A 17,150-nucleotide genomic window follows, 5' to 3' on the forward strand; every position below is an offset into this window, starting at 1 on the left:
ATGGACCTACGGCTCATTTGACATTTTCTAACTCCATTGTGCAGAACGATACTGCATACTTTTTTTCTGCAACTCAAGACATTGTGCTGTATGCCAAATATCCTTGCATTGCTTCACCGAATCTTGATGGGAAATAGATTCAAATCTGAATTCCTTTTTGTTTTTATTTGTCGACTTTTCTTACTCAGTTGTGTTCATTTCTCCACACTGCAAGCTATGTTAACACCTTTATTTTGCAACCACCGAGTTTACTGAGCTCACAAACCTGGATAAAGCCAGGAGGTCACGATACCTATACAGTCCTTGTATCTCTACTTTAGAAACCCATCCAACAGTTAATCCAAGGATCACCCAATCTAACAGAATTCAGCTAGGGCTTGGTTGCTCAATTTGCATTTCTTCAGTATGTTTAAATGCTAGTCATTTCTCATATATATTCCAATACCGGTTATGGGCTGGCCTCTCAGTCACACACGATTGCTCTGGATTGCTTGCTATTATTCAATGTTTTTGACAATTCATGTTTTTAGAGCTAGTGTACAACTCTAGTAGTGCACACTATGCTGCACAAATGCACTCCACGATTTACAGCAGTCAATAAATAAATTCTCTTGTCCCGGTGATACAACAGTGTGTGTAAAATAGCTTGATGTAAAATATTGTTAATGCGTACAGATATTTGCAACATCCTAAAATGGCCTTAAAGCTAAGCACACATACTTCACTGAAACGTGGCACGATGCACTAGCTAGAAATTGGTGAACTAGCAGAAGATTCTTGCTAGAAATTGGTTTGTTGGTTGAATGGGGTGTGAGCCCCGGTCAAGCACCTGCACAGTCCCTTGCAGGGTGAACTCCAAAAACTCACTAAATTAGCCTGTGCTTAACCCAGAGTAGCTTGGCACAAAAATCAGTAAGGCTTAACTGAGAGGCAATGTGTAAAGTATTTTTGCAATATACAAACAGTAACAAAGGGAGAACACAAAATGAGAAAAACCCCAAAACAAGTTAGAAAAATAGAGTAGATTTTGAGAAATTATTTAATACCAAAAACAGCAAAAATCCAATCAATAGAACTGGAATTAAGAAATTAATTTTTTTATTGTGAAAACGTGTGCCTAAATGATCGAGTAAAAGTAAAAAATATATTGCTGACTGCAATGGAGAACGGTTCAGATATGAGAAGTGGATAAATATATTGCTGACTGCAATGGAGAACGGTTCAGATACGAGAAGTGGATAAGCGCCTCAAAGCAGATAAGTGGTATCACAGCGCCTGCCAGCCCACTCGAACTACCGCCTTTGCGCTCCGCTCGCTCCGCTGCCCCTCATAACGCGATCACACCCCGCATTGTTACCGCGGCCTGCTTTGCCCAATTAACATATCTAGCGCTGCTCAACTCACACTGCGCATTGTCCTGCAACCATTGGTGTTTCGTTTATTTTTTGTGACCGATTGTGCCTTTGTTTGTGCCCCAGTGCCGCCCAGTTTCGATTCTTAACTGGTGCAGCCATTTTGTTTGTTGTGGTGATTCCCATCCCGTAGCTCCACCCCGCTTCCCGCCTCCCAGCTGACCCTCCCTCCCACAGAAACTCGCCGACCAGCATCTCCACCTCCAAGCTGTGACTCTCCTGATTTGATCAGAGGAGGTCGCTCCCCCACGCTCCCAAGAAGCGGTGACCAGAGAGAGCTAAGCTAAGCGCCTCAAAGCAGATAAGTGGTATCACAGCACCTGCCAGCCCACTCGAACTACCGCATTTGCGCTCCGCTGCCCCTCATAACGCTATCACACCCCGCATTGTTACCGCGGCCTGCTTTGCCCAATTAGCATATCTAGCGCTGCTCAACTCACACTGCGCATTGTCCTGCAACCATTGGTGTTTCGTTTATTTTTTGTGACCGATTGTGCCTTTGTTTGTGCCCCAGTGCCGCCCAGTTTCGATTCTTAACTGGTGCAGCCATTTTGTTTGTTGTGGTGATTCCCATCCCGTAGCTCCACCCCGCTTCCCGCCTCCCAGCTGACCCTCCCTCCCACAGATACTCGCCGACCAGCATCTCCACCTCCAAGCTGTGACTCTCCTGATTTGATCAGAGGAGGTCGCTCCCCCACGCTCCCAAGAAGCGGTGACCAGAGAGAGCTAAGCTAAGCGCCTCAAAGCAGATAAGTGGTATCACAGCGCCTGCCAGCCCACTCGAACTACCGCATTTGCGCTCCGCTGCCCCTCATAACGCTATCACACCCCGCATTGTTACCGCGGCCTGCTTTGCCCAATTAGCATATCTAGCGCTGCTCAACTCACACTGCGCATTGTCCTGCAACCATTGGTGTTTCGTTTATTTTTTGTGACCGATTGTGCCTTTGTTTGTGCCCCAGTGCCGCCCAGTTTCGATTCTTAACTGGTGCAGCCATTTTGTTTGTTGTGGTGATTCCCATCCCGTAGCTCCACCCCGCTTCCCGCCTCCCAGCTGACCCTCCCTCGCCCCTCCCCCCCCTCCACATATGACAGATGCCTCTCCGCGCAGCGGACGCGCCCAATGCGCGCCGAAGGTGCGCCAAAGGTAAGCCCGTCTATGCCCGTCCGCGCCTGGACCGCGCCCAGAGCCAGACCCCCTGGTCCCCGCTTCACCCATCCTCCCCGCATTACATACGACGCCTCCTCCCTCCTTGCACTCAACCCCGGACGACTCACTAAATGCGCCCAAGCAGCACCAGGACACACCCATGGACCCTTCACATGCCTCTCCTGCAAATTCACCTGCGCCAAATCCCAAACCAAATGCACAAACACCAAACAGAGAGCCAACACCAACCTCCTCAAATGCATCCTTCTCAACACCCGCTCGGTTCACAAACACGCCATCGACCTTTGGAATCTACTCGACACCATTTCTCCAGACGTTGCCTTCCTAACAGAAACCTGGATGAACGCATCTTCAGCTCCAGACATCACCATAGCCATCCCGGACGGCTACAAGATCATCCGTAAGGACCGCCCCATCCAAACAGGAGGAGGCATCGCCATCGTCCACAAGAACACCATCCGCTTCTCAACCAGCTCAGATGACAACCTCGCTATCGCCGAACACCTTCACTTCCAGATCCACACCGACCCCAAGACAACACTTAGGGGCACCCTCCTCTACAGGCCACCAGGACCCCGTACAAAATTCAGTGAAGACATCACTGACTTTATCTCCCCTCACGCCCTCCCTTCGGAAGAATACATTCTACTGGGAGACCTCAATTTCCATCTGGAAAAGAGCAACAACAGTAACACCACCACCTTTCTGGACAATCTCACCAATCTCGGACTCAAACAACTTGTTAACACCCCCACACACTATGCAGGACACACACTCGACCCTATCTTCACTTCCAGCAAGCATATCTCCTTCACTCATACCACACCCCTCCACTGGACGGACCACAGCTGCATCCACTTTATTTACAATAAGACCTCGACCCACAGCCACCCTCAACCAACTCTGCGAAGAAATTGGAACAAAATCACCATCGACCAGATCTCAACATCGCTTCTTCAAAAACCCCCTGCCTATTCAACGAACCCTAACCAAGCCGCCATCAACCTCACACAATGGTTAACCCAAACCGCCGACAAATTAGCACCCTTGAAAAAACATCAAACCAAACAAGGTAGCAAAAACGCCCCCTGGTTCAACGATGACCTTAAGAAATCCAAGAAGCTCTGTCGTTCCCTTGAGAAAACGTGGAAAACAGACCCAAACACTGTCACCCAAGCCGCCTTCAAAAACGCCACCCGCAAACACCACCAACTAATCCGGACAGCCAAGAAATCAGCGCTCAAAGACCGACTAGACAACAACGCCCACAACAGCAAGGAACTTTTCAACATCATCAAAGAATTCACCAACCCCACCGCCAGCTCTAACGACATCACCCCCTCTCAAGTCCTCTGCGACTCCCTTGCCTCATTCTTTCATGACAAAATCGCCGACATCCATAACAGCTTTGACAACACACCTGTAAACCAATCCACCCCACTCACCTCCGAACAGCCACCTCCTCCGAATATCCTTCTCGAATGGAACCCAATCAACACAGAAGAGACCATTCGCCTGATGAACTCCATCCACTCAGGATCCCCTACTGACCCATGTCCCCATCACATCTTCAACGAAGCAGACTCCATTATCGCACCCCATCTCCGTGATGTCATCAACTACTCCCTCAACTCCGCCACCTTCCCGGAAAGCTGGAAACACGCCGAACTCAGCGCCCTTCTGAAGAAACCCACAGCTGACCCCACCGAACTCAAAAACTACCGCCCCATCTCGCTCCTCCCATTCCCTGCCAAAGTCATTGAGAAAGCCATTAACAATCAGCTCGCCACCTTCCTCGAAACCAACAAATCACTCAACTCCTCACAGTCTGGCTTCCGAGCCAAACACAGCACAGAGACCGCCCTCATCGCAGCAACAGACGACATTCGAATACTACTGGACAACGGAGACACAGTCGCCCTTATCCTCCTCGACCTCTCCGCAGCCTTCGACACAGTCTGCCATAACACCCTGATACAACGCCTCAGAAACATCGGAATTCAAGGAAAAGCATTGGACTGGATCATTTCGTTCCTCGCTGGAAGAACTCAGAGAGTCCGCCTCCCCCCTTTTAAGTCAGAGGCCTCCGAAGTCATCTGCGGCGTCCCACAAGGATCATCACTCAGCCCCACCCTCTTCAACGTCTACATGAGCCCCCTCGCAACCATCGCACGTCAACACAACCTCAACATCATCTCCTACGCTGATGACACTCAGCTGATCCTCTCACTCACCAAAGACCCAACCACCGCCAAAACCAACCTACACGAAGGGATGAAAGAAGTAGCCGAATGGATGAAGCACAGCCGTCTGAAACTGAACTCGGACAAAACGGAAGTCCTCATCTTAGGCTCATCCCCCTCCGCTTGGGACGACTCCTGGTGGCCAACGGCCCTAGGAAAAGCCCCAATACCGACGGACCACGCACGGAACCTGGGCATCATCCTGGACTCCTCACTCTCGATGACCAGACAAGTCAACGCCGTCTCATCTTCATGCTTCAACATCCTACGCATGCTCAAAAAAACATTTCAATGGATTCCCACCGAAACAAGAAAAACGGTCACCCACGCACTGGTTACAAGCCGTCTGGACTACGGAAACACCCTTTACGCCGGTTCCACCGCGAAACTACAGAAAAAACTCCAACGCATCCAAAATGCTTCAGCCAGACTCATACTAGACATCCCCCGCACAGACCACATTTCCGCTCACCTGAAAGACCTTCACTGGCTCCCCGTCAACAAGAGAATAACGTTCCGTCTCCTCACCCACGCACACAAAGCCCTATACGAACTTGGACCTGATTGTCTCAACACGCGCCTTTCCTTTTACACCCCCACCCGCCAGCTGCGCTCGTCCAACCAAGCCCTCGCCGCTGTTCCGCGCATCCACAAAGCCACCATGGGAGGAAGATCCTTCTCCTACTTAGCGGCCAAGACCTGGAATTCCCTTCCCATCCACCTCCGCCTTACTCAAAACCACCTAGCCTTCAGAAAACAACTTAAAACATGGATATTCGATAAGTAAACCTCCCCCCCCTTCCTCAAGCGCCTTGAGACCCTATGGGTATGTAGTGCGCTATATAAATTCTGACTTGACTTGATCAGCACTTACCTTCGGACTTTGAAAAAGCGTGAGAAAATTTTTCGAAGAAGATCAAGCTCCGCAGGGCAAGCCTGCATGAGGTGTCCGAGAAGGGAGTCGAAGCTGAGGTGAAGATTTTCATGTTTGGACTTAGTCTCTGAAATGGGGAAAAAAATTCCAGCAGGACGAGGCACGGGACCTCTGAAAAGGATTTGCTGCTGAGGAGAACACCTTTGCTGGAGAAGCAGTTTTTAGCCAAATATTTACAAAGTCCATACTTTTGGATTTTGGCTATCTGGGCAATTTTACCACCACTTACAAAGGTCCACGACTGGGGGACCCTACTTGAAATGTCAAGACTCACTCAGTCGGAGTCCAGGTGCAGATTCAAGATGGAGGAAGCGGTTCGTGTCCCTGAGGCTCAGAACACAAGGCCAGCAAACTATCCCTTGTGAGTCAGGCTGGGGTTCCTAAGTCAGTTGAAAATCCAGTCCTTGACCCCAGGCAGAAGGTAGCAGAGTAAGAGGACAATCAGGGCATCAATCCAGCAGAGCCGCAGTCCTTCAAAACTGCAACACAGAAGCAGGTCAACCCTCCCATCAGCACAGCAATCCTCCTTCCTGAGAGAGTATCCAGAGGTCCAGAAATTTACTGAAGAGTTAGTGTTTGAGGTCCAGTATTTATACCCTGGTGCCCTTCATCCGGAAGTTGGGGAAAGGTTCTAGACAGTGGCTTGAGGTACCTGGAATCTGCTGACTTTCCTGCCCTGGCTGCACTAACAATGTGGGGCTGTTGGGTCCTTTGTGTGAAGGTAGAGCCCACGCTATTCAACTGTAAGTGGGGCTGTGCTCAGATCTGCCCCACATCCTGCCAGCAGACGGCCCATTCAGGCACACCTAATCCATCTATTGTGTGACTGTCTGGGAGAAATTCACAGTCTGCCAGTTACACCCAGTTATGTGACCCCCAGTCAGACTACAGGCACAGAAGGGTTAAGGGCAAAATACAGCCAACTTTCTAAAAGTTGAATTTTTGTAACTGATGAAAAAACAGACTTTACCATTAAATAGGGCTTTTCACCAAAATTCCAAACACAACATAGCTACCAGCTCCAAATTGTAAATGACAGCTTATTAATGCTAATAAGACTTTAATGTTATCCTTTAGGAGGCGGTAGGCCTCACAGTAGGGAAACACGAATTCAGGAGTTTTTTACTCCCAGAACATGTAAAACATAAAAGTACATGTCCAACCTTTTAATTACACGGCACCCTGCCCTTTGGGCTACCAACAGGGTGACTTAAGGGCAATGTATATGTAATAAAGGGGAGTTTAAGGCTTGGCAAAGGAGTTCTAAAGCCAAGTGGATATGGCAGTGTAAAAAAGGAATTCAGCCTGAAATGGCAGGCCTGGGACATGTTTTAAGCTGCTTCTTATGTGGGTGGCACAATACGTGCTGCAGGTGCATTGGTAGCATTTAATTTACAGGCCCTGGGTATATGGTAAACCACTCTACAAGGGATTTATTGGTAAATTAAATATGCCAATGGTGCATAAGACAATTTGACCATGTTTTAGGGAGAGAGCACAAGCACTTTAGCACTGGTACAGTACCCAGAGCCCTCAGGCCAACGAAAACGTATTGTGCAAAAAGTGGTGGGTAAAAGGCAAAAAGGTTTGGGGGTGACCCTGCAGACAGGGCTAGGTCTAACAATTTTGTACTGTGACTCTTGGAGTTTTAGTACTGTGGGAAGCAAGCAAATGAAAAAATTAGAAGACATAACCTACTACCCATCAGAAATCTAAATGATGTAAAAGAGTGTAAGCATCACAAAAATGAAAGCCTGTATTTAGTAAAACTGGAAAGATGCCTCAGCAAGTTGTGTACGAGTAGGAGTCCAATGGAGTGTAGGTATCTGGGTGGTTAGTGAAAGGAGCGATGACTGTTCAGGTAGGTGGGTCCTAAGTTGTGTAGTGCCTTGAATGTGACTGTGAGGAGTTGCAAAGGACATTTGCCACAAGAGTGGGCAGCGTCCTCACCAGAAGAAGTAGGGGGAGACCAACATAAAAGCAAGGCATTCTCTAAAGGTCCCCAAACAATTTCTAAGGGTCAGGCCTTCCAATCCCTGCCTGAATAGAAAATGAAATGTTTCCTGAAAATAAGTCCTCAGGGAGGACCCTTCCCCCAAGTGCTATGAGTGGCAATAGGTTAAGTAGCACAAAGGGGATGCCAAGTGTCCCAAGTGTGCGCAGCCCAGTAATTTTGATAGTTCACTTCATTTGCTTGATCACTTCTGCGGGTCATTGTGCCCAGGTTGCCTTCGCTGGGACCTGGCCACTCTTGCTCCTATCACACGTCAGGCAGTCACATGTCAAACGCTGCACGCAATATTGTTTGATTTGGTTGAACTTTAACATTGAATCTTCATAAAAAGATTTGCATAATCCACACTCAATTTCTGGAATAAGGTATGCCAGGACACTTGATACCATTAAGGAGGTCATGTGCACACCTGTGTTTCAGGCCCCTGACTTCCTTAGATAATTTATTGTGCAGCCAGGCACCTCAGAGCATGCCATAGGCACTGTGCTCCCACAGCGGAAAAAAAGAGCCTGTAATAATCTGTAGCCTTCATTAGCAGCATGTTACTTCCTAGGGAACAACAGAGCAGGAGTGCAATAGAAATGGAAGCATTCAAAGTAATCTGGGCACTGAAGAAATTGAGACTATCTTTTTTGGTGCCCACTACAAGGTTCTGACAAAACACAGACCCCTCAGAGGGCTAATGTGGATGAGGGGTGAGGATTCTGAACAGTTGAGGTGGTTCATTTCCCTACAGAGAATGGGCTTTACAGTGGAACATCATCCGGGAATGGATCACACCAGTGCTGATGTTCTGGCCAGGTTTTTCCGCCTTAGTGAAGAGAACTCTTAAGGAGTGGAGTAGTTCTCCCCACTTTTAGCTGGGGTACATGTAAGACCTTGCATCCTTGGTGTGGTTTTCCCCCCTACCCTTTTGCCTTAAAACCTCTTGTTTTGCTGACTTTGTTTAGATGGCCTTAGGAATCTGTTAACTTTACCACTTCTAACCAGTGCTAAAATGTTTGTGCTCTATTCTTAACACATGGTAGAATTGGCTCAATTGCCATAGGTAATTTACTTGCAACTCCCTAGTAAAGTGGCACTACCGGTGCCAAGGGCCTGTAAATGAAATGTTACTAGTGGGCCTGCACCATAGATTGTGCAACCCACTTAGGTAGCTCTTTAAACATGTCTCAGGTCTGCCACTACAGTCTGTGTGAGCAGTTTTAAATTACCATTTTGACCTGGAAAAAGATAACTTTTGCTATGCTCAACTTTCCTTTTTAATACATTTAAATCACCCGTATGGAAGTCCCTCGACAGCCCAGAGGGCAAGGTGCAGTGCATCTAAAAATTAGGGCATATACTTTTGAGCTTTACATGTTCTGGTAGTGGAAACCCTTTAAATTTGTTGTTCACTACTGCAAGGCCAGCCTCTCCCATAGGATAACATTGAAGTTCCCGTATTACTTTTAATAAGCTATAACTTCCAATTGGGAACTTGCAACTAGTGCATGTTTAGTGTCTTTGTAATGAGAAATCTCCTCTCATGGTTGAGTCCATATTTAAATCATAAGTTTGAAAATAATGCCACTTTTAGAATGCTAGCATTTTCCTGCCTTAGCCATTTACTGCCTGCAGTCTGTCTTTGGGAAACATAACTGGGTGTAGCTGACTGTATTCCTCTTAAACAGTCACACACAATAGAGAGCTTAGATGTGCCTGGATGGACCATCACTGGCAGGATGGTAGCGGAACTAGGCAGAGCCCTACTTACACTTGAAGAGGCTGTGTTCTGCCTTCACACAAAGGGATGCATACCCCCTGTAGTTAATCTGGAGCCAGGGCAGGTGAGGCAGGAGAGGCAGGAAACCTGTGCACTTCAAAGAAAAACCTTTAGAAGACTCTCCTACTTCAAAGGCGGCTCCTGCTATAAATATTGGACCTCAGACACCAACACTTCAGTACACTTCTGGCCTGTGGAGACTCTGCCAGGAAGTACAACGGTTGTGTTGTTGAAAGGACTGCCACTCTTCTGGATTGCTGCCCTGTTGGGATAGCTGCCCCTGCCATCTGCCTGAGTCAGATGCAATGGCCCTGCACCTGAACAGAGGACTCCTAATCACTCCAAGGGCTAGTATGCTGGGCTTCTGCTCTGAGCCTCAGGGACATAAAAGGCCCTAACCACCTGAATCAGCATCCATAAACAGCTAGAGCAAGCCCCTGACCCTCACATGGTGCCCCTCAGGGACTGGGCACTGGGTCTGGCATCAGTTGGGAAGAATTTAACGTTTTGGGTTCCTAGAGACTGCGAAAGGGGCAGTTATGGCCAAAAACTTGTTGCTTGCACTTTCCACCAACGGCAAGTTCTTTCAAACCAATCCTTTACATTACAGCATCGACTACTCGTGGAGAGCGCCAAAATGATGCTCCATCCCATCTGCGATGGCAACAGGATGTTTGCACTACAGTGATGACTGCCCGTGAAGCCAGGCCTGCTCTTTGCGCTTTGACAACCATCCATGACACTTCCCTACTCATCACGGCCCCCTCCACTGCAAACTGGACTCTTTGCGCTGGACTGGGAAGGTAACTTTTCAGCAGGACTAACCTGATCCCTGAATTAGACCTGTGCTCCATCGCGATTGGCCTGAGCTTGTAACATTCTCCCAGTCTTGCACGACCAGATAGCTGTAAGTGGATCTTTGGGCTTTTCAGCGCTATTTTCACATACATCTCTAAAATTGCTTATTTCCTGTTCCATTGATTGGCTTATTGTCATTTTAGTCTGGATTTATTACATTTTGATCTATTTTTCTAAATTGGTGTGGGATTTTTCTAAGCATGGGCGGATTTCACGGATCCACTATCCGCGAATTTTGCGGATTTGCTTGTTGATCCGCAAAATCCGTGGATTTGCGGATTTGCGGATTGCGCTCGTGAAAGTCAAGGATGCAAAGGTCTCTATCCAGCATCACAGCTGATTTTCGACGGTAGATTTGGGAAGAAAGCACACCTGCCCAGCCTCGACAATGCTCACGATTGTTTTTGGGCTTCAACTGTCCATCATAGTGGGTAAATGGTGGGAAGACGGTTCACACCGCAAGTGTGTGGGCGGGGCCAAACGTGCGGGGCTTCCATGCGAGCACACATGCCTCTGGTGTGTATAAAAGGTCAGAGACCGATCAGAGCAGCAGATGAAGAGAAAGAAGCTCCTGGTCACAGGAACAGCCAGGGGATTGCGCTCGTGAAAGTCAAGGATGCAAAGGCCTCTATCCAGCATCACAGGTGATTTTCGACGGTAGATTTGGGAAGAAAGCACACCTGCCCAGCCTTGACAATGCTCACGATTGTTTTTGGGCTGATTTATGCATCACTGAATTTGAGCTTCAACTGTCCATCATAGTGGGTAAATGGCGGGAAGACTGTGCACACCGTGAGTGTGTGAGCGGGACCAAACGTGCGGGGATTCCATGCGAGTCCATGCCTCTTGTGTGTGTATAAAAGGTCAGAGACCGATCAGGAAGCACTAATAGATAAAATAAAGCAGGTGCTCCTGTTGAAGCTAACTTAGCTGACTTAGTACCTATTTTAGGATGGCGCTGGCAGCTTGCCGCCGCCATCCTAAAATAGTTACAACTTCAAGCTTGAAGGATTGAACTTTTGCCCCCCGAATCCGCTGCTTGCGTATTCGCGGATTTTCGGTAAATTCGCGGGAGTTCGGGGATTGCGGATTTACCGAAAATCCGCGAAATCCGCGAGCGGAGCGGATTTGACGCTCATGCTTAGATTTTTGTTGCGTTTTCATATTATTACTGTTTTGAAGTGCTGCATAAATACTTTAAACGTTGCCGCTAAGCTAAGTCTGAGTGCTCTGTGCCAAGCTACCGGAGGGTTGAGAATAGGTTATTATGGAGTTTGCTTGTGCCTCACCCTGACAAGGATTGTGATTGCTGCTTGAATAGGGTTTCACCCCTCTCAACCGAAAACCCAATTGCTCACATGTGATGTATACATACATCAATATATGTATACATTTGCATACATGCAGATTCTCGATTAGGGGAAAAATTTCTACAATTTGCAAACACAGGAGTTCTGCTATTATAGCTTAATAGGCAGTAGGAGAGAATGAATGAAATATTGCACATGTCCAGCATGTACAGAGAAGTAAACTATAAAAACTAATGTTAGTCCTGACAGCCCTTAGGGTGGTATTCCTCCAAACCTTTCGCCTACTCTTCTGTTGCTGAAATTTGTTTTTGATAGTTTTAGAGTCTGTACACTTTACCGCTGCTAACCATTGCTAAAGTACTTATGTTCACTCTTTAAAACTTGGCCTACACCCAATTGGCACATTTAGTGTACTTGTATGTCCCTAGTAAAGTGGTACAACATTTTCCAAATTCCGGTAAATTAAATGCTACTAGGGGCCTGCAGCACCTGTTGTGCCACCCACTTAAGTAGCCCTTCAAAACAGGTCTCAGGCCTGCCATTGCATCTGGTGTGCAGTTGCAAACAGCCACTTCAACTTGGCAAAGTAAATCTTTTATAGAGTTTAAACATTCCTTATTAATCAATACAAGTCACTCCTGTGGTAGGTCCTACCCTAATCAGCCCATAGGACAGGGTGCAGTGAAGTTAAAAAGTTGGACATTCAAATATTACAAATCCTGGTAGTGAAAAAAAACTCAGTCATTTTTCACCAATGCGAAGCCTACCTTTCCTATATGATAACATTGGGTTACCTTATTACATTTAGTAAGTGATAACGTTTGATTGGGAGAAGGTAAGGATCATTTAATAAGCAGCTATCCAAATCAAAAGTTTTTTTAATTCTCATTCTTTAGTCTTGTCGTACAGTATTGGAGGTGCTGTACAGCATGGTTAAAACACAATGGCAAAGCCAATAGATCCCAACGGTAAGACAAATTGACTTTGCGAATCCTGATTTCTAATTTGTTTTAGAGGAGACGGTATGCACTCAGTGATAAAATGATTTTAATTTTTTAGCGGTTTGTCTTATGTAGTTCTGGTTGTGAAAGTGTTTCGCTGTATGAGTGGGACGTGCCGATTAGTTGGATGATATGCATTGTATCATTAAATGAGGAGCAGTTCAGATAATTGTTACTTTGTTGTGTACTATGTAGCTTGTGTTTTGTGGACTTTGTGTTCGGATAGGTTTATTGTGTACCTTGTGGCTAGCTTTTCTAGTGTTGTGTGAGCACATTAGGCAGCGTTATGTTATGTTATGTTACGAGCATTTATTACACGCACAGCTGCTCCAGGCAAAGGAGCGTCCCGGCGCCTGACAAGGAAGCAACATAACACAACTTTATAAAGAATGGACTGATAAAAAGGAACAAACTAAGGAAACAGAAAAGTCTTAACAGCCCTGCGGAATGAGAACAGGTCAGCAAGGGTACGTATTTCGAATGGAAGGGCATTCCACAGAACAGCAGCACGTACACGAAAAGAGCGTCCCACAGCCCGACTACGCTTAAATCGTGGAATTTATTTATTTATATTTATTTTATCAACTTATATGGCGCAACAGCTACCCAAAAAGGGTTTCCCGGCGCCTGACACAGCCTGGTAGAAAATGTAGACAGCAAAAGTGATCAGATTACTGGTTAAACAACCAGGTTTTTATCTCCTTTCGAAACCTGAGAGGATTTAGCTCTTTGCGTATTTGAATTGGGAGTGTATTCCAAATGACGGGACCCAGGTAGGCGAAGGATTTGCCTCCCATCCTGGCCAGCTTGAATCTGGGGACACAGAATTTTTCAGCTGCTTTTGATCGTAAATTCCTATTGGGGATGTAGGGGGAAGCTAGTGCCTGCAAATATTTAGGAGCGGTACCTGCCTTGATTTTAAACATGTAGTTTAGGGCTTTAAACCTAATGCGATTCTCCACCCTCAACCAGTGCAGTTCACGCAGGTAAGGGGACACGCTGCTGTTTTTAGGTATGCCACAAAGAAGACGAGCAGCCGCATTTTGAACAATCTGCAGTCTTTTTGTGACTGCTTTGTTTGCACCTAGATACAGGATATTCCCGTAGTCAAGCCGAGATGTAATTAAGGCATTGACCACCGTTTTCTGCATAGGGCTAGGCAGCATCCACAGGATCTTCTTGAGCCATCTCAAGATGGTAAAACAGATGCTCACTACTTTGTTGACTTGCTGTTTCATGGACAAGGAATTGTCCAGGATTACCCCCAGATTTCTAGCCTGTGGCACTGGTGTCGGGAGATTTCCCATCTGGGCAGGCCAATGTAATGAGTTCCAAAGCTCTGGTTGCCTGCCCAGAAGGAGAATCTCCGTCTTATCTCCATTAAGTTTCAACTGGTTTGTTGACATCCAGTTGAAAATGGATAGCATGCCAGTTTTAAGGAGAGATGGAGAAGAAGTTTGGGATTCAGATAGTGAGAACACAATCTGAGAGTCATCGGCATACGACATGAAGGTTAGACCCGCTTTTTCCACAAGATCCGCTAGGGGTCTAAGATATAAGTTGAAAAAGAGCGGGCTAAGGATGGAGCCCTGCGGTACTCCATGAGGGGAATTGAAAATTCCCGAACATGCCGCTGCCGATGATATTTGAAAGGTCCGATGACTCAGGAATGATCTAACCCATTGTAGTGAGTTTCCACCAATTCCATTTTTTTCCAGTAGCGCGATTAGCCTTTTATGCGATACGGTGTCAAAGGCTGCGCTTAGGTCAAGTAAAATAAGCGCAACCGTTTGACCACCATCGAGGAGTTTCCTTATGGCTTCAGAAACACCCAAAAGGGCAGTTTCTGTAGAGAAACCCGCTCGGAAACCTGACTGGGTGGAGTGAAGTAAAGCATTTTCCTCTGAAAAAAGCGTCAGTGCTAAATGCACATGTCTTTCCAGGCATTTGGAAAAAGCAGGAAGGAGTGAAATAGGCCTGTAATTGGCCAATTTATCCGGATCGGCTGTAGGTTTTTTCAACAAAGGTGTTACTATAGCATGTTTCCATATCTTTGGCACTGTGGAAAGCTCTAAAGATGAATTTAGGGTGTCCGCAATGATTTTAAGGGCAGGTGTGTCAAGTAATTTTATTATCTTGATAGGAATAGGATCCTGTGGAGAACCAGATTTTATCGTTTTCATAATTGAGATGAGCATCAGTTGTAATAGGGGGCCATTTTTGAAGGGTCTGATTTATGGTCGGAGTATACTCCCAGTCTTCCTTAAGAGCGATTGTCGCAGTGTTTTTGTCTATTTCGACAATCGGATTGTCAATTTTATCGGAGAAAAATTGAGCTAAATCCTGGCATTGCTTCGTATTTAGGGGCCGCGTTGGAGCAGTAGTTTGAGCCCCTGCGAGATCTTTAACTGTATTAAACAGCGTTTTTGATTTATTCGCAGCTTCCATTATGGTCGTGGCTACATATGTCTACTGCTAGTTCAAGGTCCGATGAGCGTAGTGAGCGACATGGGATGTAGGGAGACAAAAGGTTCTGGAGAATTTGAGCAGGGGAGCCTTTAAGGATCTTGTGGGACATACAGAACACTTTGAACTGGATCCTCTGCCTAATCGGTAGCCAGTGTAAAGAGCGCAAGGTGTTGGAGACGGAGCAGAACCTGGGTAAGCCTACGACTGCTCTGGTGGCTGCATTTTGTACGCGTTGGAGACGAGCGAGTTCGGCCTGGTTTATCCCTATCAAGAGGGAGCTGGCATAATCAAGCCGAGACATCACCGTCGCCTGTACCACGAGCTGTCGAAGCGTCAAAAAATTTAAGTACAGGTCTCATACTGCGCAGGATGCCAAAGCAGCAGGCCGCAGTGCGTTTAGTGTGGCAGACAAAGCTAAGGGTGGGATCTAGCCACACCCCTAGGTTTTTTATCTCCGAAACCGGAGTAGGGGTGGGACCTAGCTCTGAGGGCCACCATGCATCGCCCCAGAGTTCCGCTTGTTTGCCGAAGACCATGATTTCCGTCTTTTTTGCATTTAGTTGGAGAGAGTTGGAAGTCATCCAACTGGCCACCGCCCGTAGTCCATCCTGGAATCTTGGGGCCTCCACCACAGAATCCCCGCTGATCGTGACCGCTAGCTGAGTGTCGTCAGCGTATGACACCATGGTCATACCCCACTGCTTGACGACCTCAGCCAGCGGCCTCACGTAAAGATTGAACAACGTGGGACTCAGCGAGGATCCCTGCGGGACCCCAAGAGCCAGGGGATGTGATTTGGACTGATGGGGCGGGACGGCCACGCAAAAAGATCTATCAGCAAGGAAAGAGCGGAACCACTGAAGAGCGGAGCCAACCACGCCCGCTTCCTCCAGGCGCTGTAGAAGAATCCCGTGCGAAACGGTGTCAAAGGCGGCGCTCAGATCTAATAGAACCAGCGCCGCCGTTTGACCCGCATCAAGCACAGCACGAAGATGCTCCACCATGAATAGAAGGGCTGTCTCCGTGCTGTGACCGGCTCGGAATCCATTCTGCGTGTCATCTAAGATGTTAGTACGCGAGAGATGGTCTGTAAGGGCGATATTAACATGCGCCTCCGCGACTTTAGCCGGCCAAGGAAGGAGCGATATCGGCCGATAATTCTCCGGTTTGCTGGTATCGAGAGACGGCTTCTTTAGAATGGGCATTACCACTGCCTGTTTCCACTTCAGAGGTACCAGACCAGATGTGAGCGAGCTATTGATCAGAGAACAAACTGGCAAAAGATTAGAAAATGCCAGGTCTCTAAACACCGCAGGCTTTAACGGATCTACCGGAGACCCCGACTTAACTTGAAGGGCCAGTGTCTTAAACCTATCCGGTGTAAGGCAGGGGAGAGAATTTAAAACAGCCTGCCTTGGAGGGCTTTGGAACCCCTCACCGGAGGGCGTGGCCGTAGGAAAGGCTCTGTAGATGGTATGGACCTTTTCCAAAAAGAAAGCCGCCAGAGTTTCACAATGTGCGGTGGAACCAATAGCATCCGCAGAAGCCTTTTTAGACACAAGGTCCTTGAGGGCTTTAAAGATGGTTTTTGATGGGTTCGTGCTGTTGCGAAACTCGAGAGCATAAAATGCCGCCCGAGTTCTGCAAACAGCACGATGATAGAATTTGACGGTAGCCAAATACATGGCTTTTTTACTGATAGCATACGTTTTCCACCATTCTCTCTCTGCGCGTCTACAAGAGCTTTTCAGCGCACGCAGAGATCCATCATACCAAGGACTAGGGTCCCGGAGTCCGCAGTTGCTCGAGGTCATTGGAATAAGAGAATCAAGGGCTCTGGTAACCCATTCGCAAAAACGGTCGTAACCAGATTCCACATTCTCCACCGAGCCCAGAGGGCAGCGTCTTTGGATTTAGTCTGGCTAGGACCGAAAATGCTTCTTTATCAATGGTACATGCAAGAGATCACGTCA

General features: G+C 47.3%; 1 protein-coding gene across 1 annotated transcript in view; it reads right to left on the reverse strand.

Moving 5' to 3' along the window:
• Window positions 1–17,150, reverse strand: part of RUNDC3B (RUN domain containing 3B) — a 1,007,829-nt gene that overhangs the window by 790,492 nt on the left and 200,187 nt on the right. The window lies entirely within an intron of this gene.

This window comes from Lissotriton helveticus, chromosome 10 (assembly GCF_964261635.1).
Source record: "Lissotriton helveticus chromosome 10, aLisHel1.1, whole genome shotgun sequence".
Taxonomy (NCBI): Eukaryota; Metazoa; Chordata; class Amphibia; order Caudata; family Salamandridae; genus Lissotriton; species Lissotriton helveticus.